Source organism: Rhamphochromis longiceps, linkage group LG2 (genome assembly GCF_057381845.1).
Source record: "Rhamphochromis longiceps isolate RC_006_pf linkage group LG2, R_longiceps_female_GT1.1, whole genome shotgun sequence".
Taxonomy (NCBI): Eukaryota; Metazoa; Chordata; class Actinopteri; order Cichliformes; family Cichlidae; genus Rhamphochromis; species Rhamphochromis longiceps.
This window is the reverse complement of record NC_140558.1, coordinates 41393487-41400977: the sequence shown is the minus strand read 5'-3', so window position 1 is coordinate 41400977 and position 7491 is coordinate 41393487.

Here is a 7491-nt window from a genome sequence, read left to right as displayed (position 1 = left end):
AAGAGGCACTATTTAACCTTGGTTGGTGAATTTACCTGAAACCTTTTTAGCAGTTGAATATTCAGTTTTCTTTGCGCCTACTGAACCGTAGTTTGATTCGAATGTTAGTTTGACAGCACTCACCACTCTTGGAACGACATCACAGTCTACATATTTGAAGCAGAACAAATAAACTATTTGTGTGAAATACAAGCAAACTTTTAGTGCTTCTCGAATGACCATGTATGTACACAAAAATGCAAATGACAGTAACAGTATCAGTACATGGGCTACCTGTGTTCCTAAGCGTGTAAGAGGGGTGTCGCCAGCACAAATAGTAACATATTTTCAACAACTACATATATTTTAAAATCCAGTATCTCTCAAAGAGACAAACACACTTTCCTTTCTGACAGTTTTAGCTATAGACATCCCATGGGTATGGGGAGTAATCCACTATATACTTTGGGTCTTGGAGAGCGGCCCTATGAGCTGTTGTTTCAATGGCAGGTAACATGTTACTCTTAGGATGTACAGAGTAGGTCCTTGTAAGAAGGTCAGACAAACTGCTTTTCATTATTTTCATCCATTGTGGTCTTCTCAAGAGCTCATCCCTCAACAGGAAGGAGGTAGTTGAGAAACAATGTCATCAGGATGTTTAGATGCAGTTCAGAATGAAAGCCTTTGATAGTCTCAGACTGGCATCGTGGTCTAGTAATCCTTTCATCCGAATCAGTCCAACTGTTTACCATTAAGCCTCAAAAATCCAGCATCAGTTTTGAAACTTGGGTTCAGAAGGTCAAGTGAACAAGTTAACATAGTCTTTCATTAAAATATTTCATATTTTGTTAATCCTTTCATTTGAATTTTTGCATAGAGTTGTGCAAAAAAGACATGCTTCAGTTTAAAATGTGATGCTGATGCTATGATAAGGGATGTGATAACTTCTGTGTAAGCTGAAAAAGCCTGTGTGAAAAAGAAATTCTAACTGTGAAGGTGTGAGTTCACACTGGTGAGTTTCTGTTCAAAAACACTGAAGCCAGATTTCACAAGAACCACTCCAGCGTTTATGTGAAAAAGAGCTTTTTATTAAATTCCATAAAGATCTGTAATATGTATTGCATGATATTTTACAGGCATTCGGTGTTTAGTGTTGGTGTTAACATTTTTATTATATCACACATGTTTAATACTCCTAAAGCAAAACTAGGCGTGCAAGAACAGCCATAGCAAAACGGCCAAAGTCTCAAATGCTATTTCACATAGTGCAGTGCCTTCCTTCAGGGAGATGAGAACTGACAGTTATAAAGCTAAGAATAATAAATTTCCCCAACAGATGGCGGTAGAGGTTTGCCTTTTGGGAAGGTTTAAGCTCAGGTCTTGTAGATAGTAGATGTATACTCATCTGTATGTTACAGAAAATAAATTTATCAACCAGTAAAATAAATGTGGATGGTAAACTTAAGAATGGGCAGATATAAAGAATAAGCAGAAGAATCACCACCTTTAGATGTTTTGTCAGGTTTTAGCTACATTTGCTTCCCATGAAGCCACCTTTGGCTGCAAACAGACTATTTTACTAATTCTAGACCCATTTTGCAGCTTATGCTGTTTATTGCACCGTTAAGACATTGACTGCTTAATCATGCCTGTTTTCTGTATTAGCCCTGTGTACTGAATGGTATGAATGGACATGTGCTTGCAGGGAAAAAGCAAAATAAACCAAAAGGCTCTTTTAAAATGGTGCAGCAAACAGCAAGCAAACAGCAAGCAAACAGCAAGCTATGGAAACAGTTATTGAATTTGGGCTGAGAATATGAATATGGATGCAACAGAAAAGATAAGGGTTGTAGTTATGTTCTAAGTTATCTTCCATCCATCCATTCTCTTCGGTTTACCCTTATCAGAGTTGCAGGGGGCTGGAGCCTATCTCAGCTAGGGCGAGAGGTAGGGTACAACCTGGACAGGTCGCCAGTCTGTTGCGGGGCTAAAACATAGAGACAGGCAACCATTTGCACTCACTTGTTTCCACAGCAAAATATGAAGGATTTGACAATGTGTGAATTTTCAAATAATAAGTATTCCTTGTTTCAACAATAAGAAAATTCATAGTTTGATCCTATTCAAACTGACAGTTGACTCTTCAATATGATTCTTCTTTGCAATTTGTCCATTTGGGAAGTGACACTGCAGGAAAGAAATTCAAGAGAGTCAAAAATAACACAAATTGGCATTCATCTTATGTTCCCTTTTAAAAGCTCACAAAAACTAGAAGGAAATGTTAGAATTTTATTTTTATGAATGTACAAAATGAAGACAATGGAAACCAGAGAATACAGAGGTTGAAAGGGGAACCTGACCTTCTTGTATAGTCCTTCAGTCCAGGTCGATCAATACAGTAAGCAAAAAAAGTAAAGTAAGTAAAAAAAAAATCCAATTATGCTGCTCGACTAAGATTGGCTCTTTGAAGACATTTGATTCTCATGAGTAAATAAAAGGGACAATAAAAGGGAGGGAAATGTCCACCGCTTGGTCGTCATAAAGAAGCTGCCAGTAACTTTCCCCATTACAGAAACCTGTAGATTTGTCAGTGTGCCACTGGCAGGACAGATCTCCCTTATTTGAGAGATGTACTAAATAATTTGGTGCCCTTGTCGAGGGTAAGTCTGACTTTCCTTCATATTTCAAGTATTCTCCAAGTGTCTGTGCTGCATTGCCTCCCTGTTGTCATCTGTTCTTTATGCGGCAAAACCTTCAGAAATTCCAGTGTTTCACCAGACTGACTCAGACACCAAACAGCTTCTCGCTGAAAGGGCGAGAAAGAAGAGCCTCTTCCTCCCTGGGGTTAATCTGTACACACATGCACACAACCAGTGTCATCTTGCTATTAATTACCGAGACGCAGGGTGTCTTTGAAACATCGAAATGCTGCTATAGGCACAAAAAGGGTGCTAGTAACACAATGATCATTATTCTTATGAAGCTTACCCACAGATTGAGAAAATCACACCGGAAACATTATAAGAGAGAGACAAGAGTGAAAGAAGTAGACACAACTTCCAGACTTGCTTCTTTCAAAACAGATGCCATAAAACGTAATAATATTATCTTAATCTGATTGTCAAGTAACACTTATCTGCTTCAGAGTTAAAACCAAAGTTGGGGCAAAATGTAAAGTAAAAGAAGTCTGTGCATCTGTTTGTCAGTTAGTTATGAAGCCATCTGTTACTATTCATATCTGCACAATTCTTCAATCCTATCTGCAAGAAGAAGGGTTTTTACAAAAAAAAGACAAAAGAAGAACATATTAACTTTGCATTGGTGGTGATGTAAATCAAATTTCAAGCTCCGTCTATAATGTTAAATATAATGGTTATAGACGCCAAGCGACTTCCAGCACCTTTGAGCAGACTCCAAGCAGACTAGAGATGTGCATAATAGGATCCTAATAGGATTTTCTGTTGAACTTAGATAAAGGTAGTGGCTAATATTGTTTTAATGGATAGGTGTGTCCTAAGAGTCTGTCGAGAAAAAAAAAAGCAGACAGAAGGAAGGTGAATAAACTGCAAACTCAAAGTAGTGCAATATATTCCAGTGATACTTCTAGTTTAATCCTTTCACACTTGTCTAAAACAAAATGTTTGAAATGTTTGTTCCTCTAAGAATAGACAGGCTTCCTTCTGTTAGGTCTACTTCTAAACAATCATTCACTCAACTCATTAGATGGAAACTGGATCAAGAGGAAGCTAGGGCATCCCAGTTTATGTGAGACTGCAAAACTTTGTTATGCATCGTCTCTGAGTTGAATATTGAGACAATGGCACATTTGGTTGGCTCGAACATAAACATATCACACGTAAAATATGCGTCTCCATTAGAGATGTTCAAAATTGATGATTACAGGGCAGGAAAGTAGCTGAAATAACAGTGATAGTGACATGAAAGGTTACTCCACAAGCATCCAAAGATTATTCTTGTCCCATATGATCACCCTGAAGAAATGCTTCTCAAACTGTAAGGCGAGCTCCAGTGTTGGAGATCCTCTACAGGTGGGGTGTGGATTATCCCAGCGAAAATAGAGGATGAAAATAGGTTTTAATAATTTATTTAGCCTGTTGACTCTGAGTTAAGCTTTGAGGGTGGGTGCGCGCCATATTTGTGCACCTTATTGATTGGCTGCTACTGAAAAATAAAACCAATAGTTAGATGCCACAAAAACTACTTTCACACACAAATTAGCAGCGACGTTCTAACACATACTCACACCTCCATTTTTCACACGTCTGCTCTTCATTTTCATTACGCTCACACTCGTTTCTCACACCTTCACTTAAATGTTGTGAACACAGCAAGCATCAAGACAACATGAGCTGCATGACAGGATTTACACTCTGTAGGTCAGGGAGGATCAGAGCAGATGAGGTGACAGAAGACACAGAAATCCACTGCATGGACTGCTGTAGACAACCTTATAGTGTCTTGCATTAATAACTAGGTTGTTCAAGCCTGGTGCAGATGTCAGGATGCTTTAAGGTCCATCATGGAGTTAGAGCTGGAGTATCTTTACAGGCAGGAGAACTCTGTGTGTGGAGCTAGTAGATTGGTAGAGCGCACTGGACGTGTTGTTAAGGAGTCCAGGCAGTCGGCAGCTTGATGCACTGAGTCATCGCTGTAGCAACATATACATGGGCAAACAGTCATCAGCAAACACAAACAAAACCCACATGTCACTCATAATTAAAACAATACTTTACTACTTTAAAACAACACATTAGAGAGGTGACAAAAATCAATATCACTCTCTTGTCTGAATTTAAAATATGAAGCTTGAGAGCTAGACTTTCATCTTTCCTGGAAGGACGATTATATAAAAAAAAAAAAACAACCTGTCATTTTGGTTATAAACCAGAAATCAACTCAAACATGTCACACTATTCAGAGAAATCAGGCTGACTAACAGCTTTAACTGGAAGCAGCAGGCAGCAGCAGACAGACGCTGAGCATGAATATATTTATCAATAAACTGTGCGAGAGTTGGATATGTGATAAAATCAGAAGGTGGTAACTGAAAACGACACAGAGAGGCAATACTGAAGGAAAGAAATATATAAATTAATACATTTGGAGTCATACTCGATGCAAAAAAACCCTAGAAAGTTGAGAAGCAGGATGCTGACCGTTGCTTTAGGTTGCATCAGCATTAAAAAAAAAGTAGATAAATAAAAAACATGTATGAAGCTTGTGGATTAACTTAACTAAACATAGTAAAGTAGTTTATTTCCCCAAATATCTTTTTTTAAGTGCAGAAAAAGAGGAAATAGTTTAAATGCCATTTAAACTATTTGACTTTGTTACTTTGCTAGCTGTTCCATGCAGAACATTATCCAGTGATTGAAATAACAGTTCATATTCTACGCCAAGCCTAAAAACTGGCTTATGAGGAACTGACAAAAACGCCAGTTTTCTCAGATAAATGAAGGCTGTAAAAATCTTAGAGTAAATGATGGCTTTTATCAGTGCTGGAGGCTTGTTTGTGTGCCAGGAGTCTAAAATGGCACAGCAGGACCCTGGCATGCAGCAAGCCCATATGTCAGCCCTGCAGGGAAATTTAATCTATGTCACTATGTCTAGGACATGTGCCTGTGTTACCTTGGTGTCCAAACATCGCAGGTAGGAACAGATGTATTCTATGCTGGACCCAAAATAGGTGGAGGTGCATGAAGGTTGAAATGATCCCTAAAGATAAACAAATTAGTCATGCAAACATGTTAATTAAACTGTCAAATGCAAAAGCATACCTAGTGGAAAACCGGTAGTCTTATGATTTCCATCAAACACGTGTTGAGACGATTTGGAAATATTCAGGAAATCCGTTTGCATTATTCTTCCTCCTCTTCTCTGAGTGAAAAACATGCAAAGATGCATCAAGTGGCTTTTTCTCTGACTCCCGGCACTGTTAAGAGCCTCTTGTGTATTGAGACTCCAGATTAGAGGCGGTTTTCAATGACGGCATTGATGCTGTTGTCACTCATCAAAGCTGTGTGCTACAGAAACTCTCCAAAAGCTCAACCAAACCATCTGTTCTTGGCAGTCTGATGGGACCTGGAGAGAGATAATCCTCCACCACTGCTAGAAGTTAAAGCACCGAAAATGCCGACTGAAGAAACACGAAACTCACGAACACCCAGCTGAGATATTGATGTTAACGCTTATGATGATCTGACCTCAATGTGTTCACTAACTTGTACTCCTGAAACAAAACAGCTGAGAAGCTAAAGGTTATGTAAGAGAAACTCTTTTAATTCAAGTAACTCTTTTTGCATAACACAGCAGGGGCTGACCCTGTGCAGTCAATGTAGTTAAAGTGGAAAAGAAGAATACATTTAAGGAATAGATGCATTAATAGGGTAATATAGCCAAAAGTACACGTCAAGGAAAACAGCATCAAAGTCCATTTTAAATGAGCTCTGGCCATAGAAGATGGCTGGATGCTGTTCACATATGGCCTGTTCTCAAGGCTTTAACCTGCATTTGTGAACTGTGTTCACAGGCAGTGACTTCTGGAGGTGTTTCTGGGTCCATGGTGTGATTTCACTCCCAGAACCATACCAGAGGGCCCCTACAATCATGGGCATCCAATATTTGTTTTTAGCCTTGTCCTTTGGGCGCAGAGATGAAAAATCATAGCGATGATAAAACATTATAAAAAACAACATACACGCACATTGAAGTCTAGGCACAGGGAAATTATTAAAAGTGGACCAATACCAGTCACTCACCAGTCCTCAGCTGAGATTGTGGGATGACCAAAAAACCCTTGGCTGAGGACCTCATGTTACAACCGGTGTCAGAGGATCTGAGATATATTTTGATCTAAACCCAGAACGGGCTTTAAAAGTCCTCAGAAAAATCTAAATGAATTCTGAAATTAATGGCTGGCAAATGAGAAGAAGCTACAAGACGAAAAGTGTTGCATAATCAGCACAGTAGTAATATTACATGTTACTGTATATTTCTCAAAAACTAAGTTGGGGGAAGCATGTATAATGAAAACAGAAGACGTCCTGAAGTGGAGCCTCAGAGGATGCCACATTTAATGGGAACTGGGGGAAAATGAGCAATTTCATACTTTGAGCGAAAAGCTTCTTTCTCTTAAATAAGAGTTAAAGCGCTTCATCGCTGGGCTCTTAAGATCAGTTTCATCCACTTGGTTTCTTATGAGCGTGTCATATTCAGTTGTGTTGAAAATCACACTGAGTTCTAGTAGGACTAAACTGCATATGAACTGAGTTGAGAAGGATATCATTACACACCCTTACAAGAGCCGATTCTGTGCTCTCTGTAAAGGCATTCAAGAGTAGAGCAGAAAAAGCTTCCTTCAAACATTGCACTGGAAAGATGTCTAGGGGTCAATAAGAAGAGTTCATTAGTGAGATCACCTCTGATAGTTGTGAGGATGTTATAGGCTGGAACTGCTTATGGTAATGTTGAAGGATGAAGCTCTACAAATCC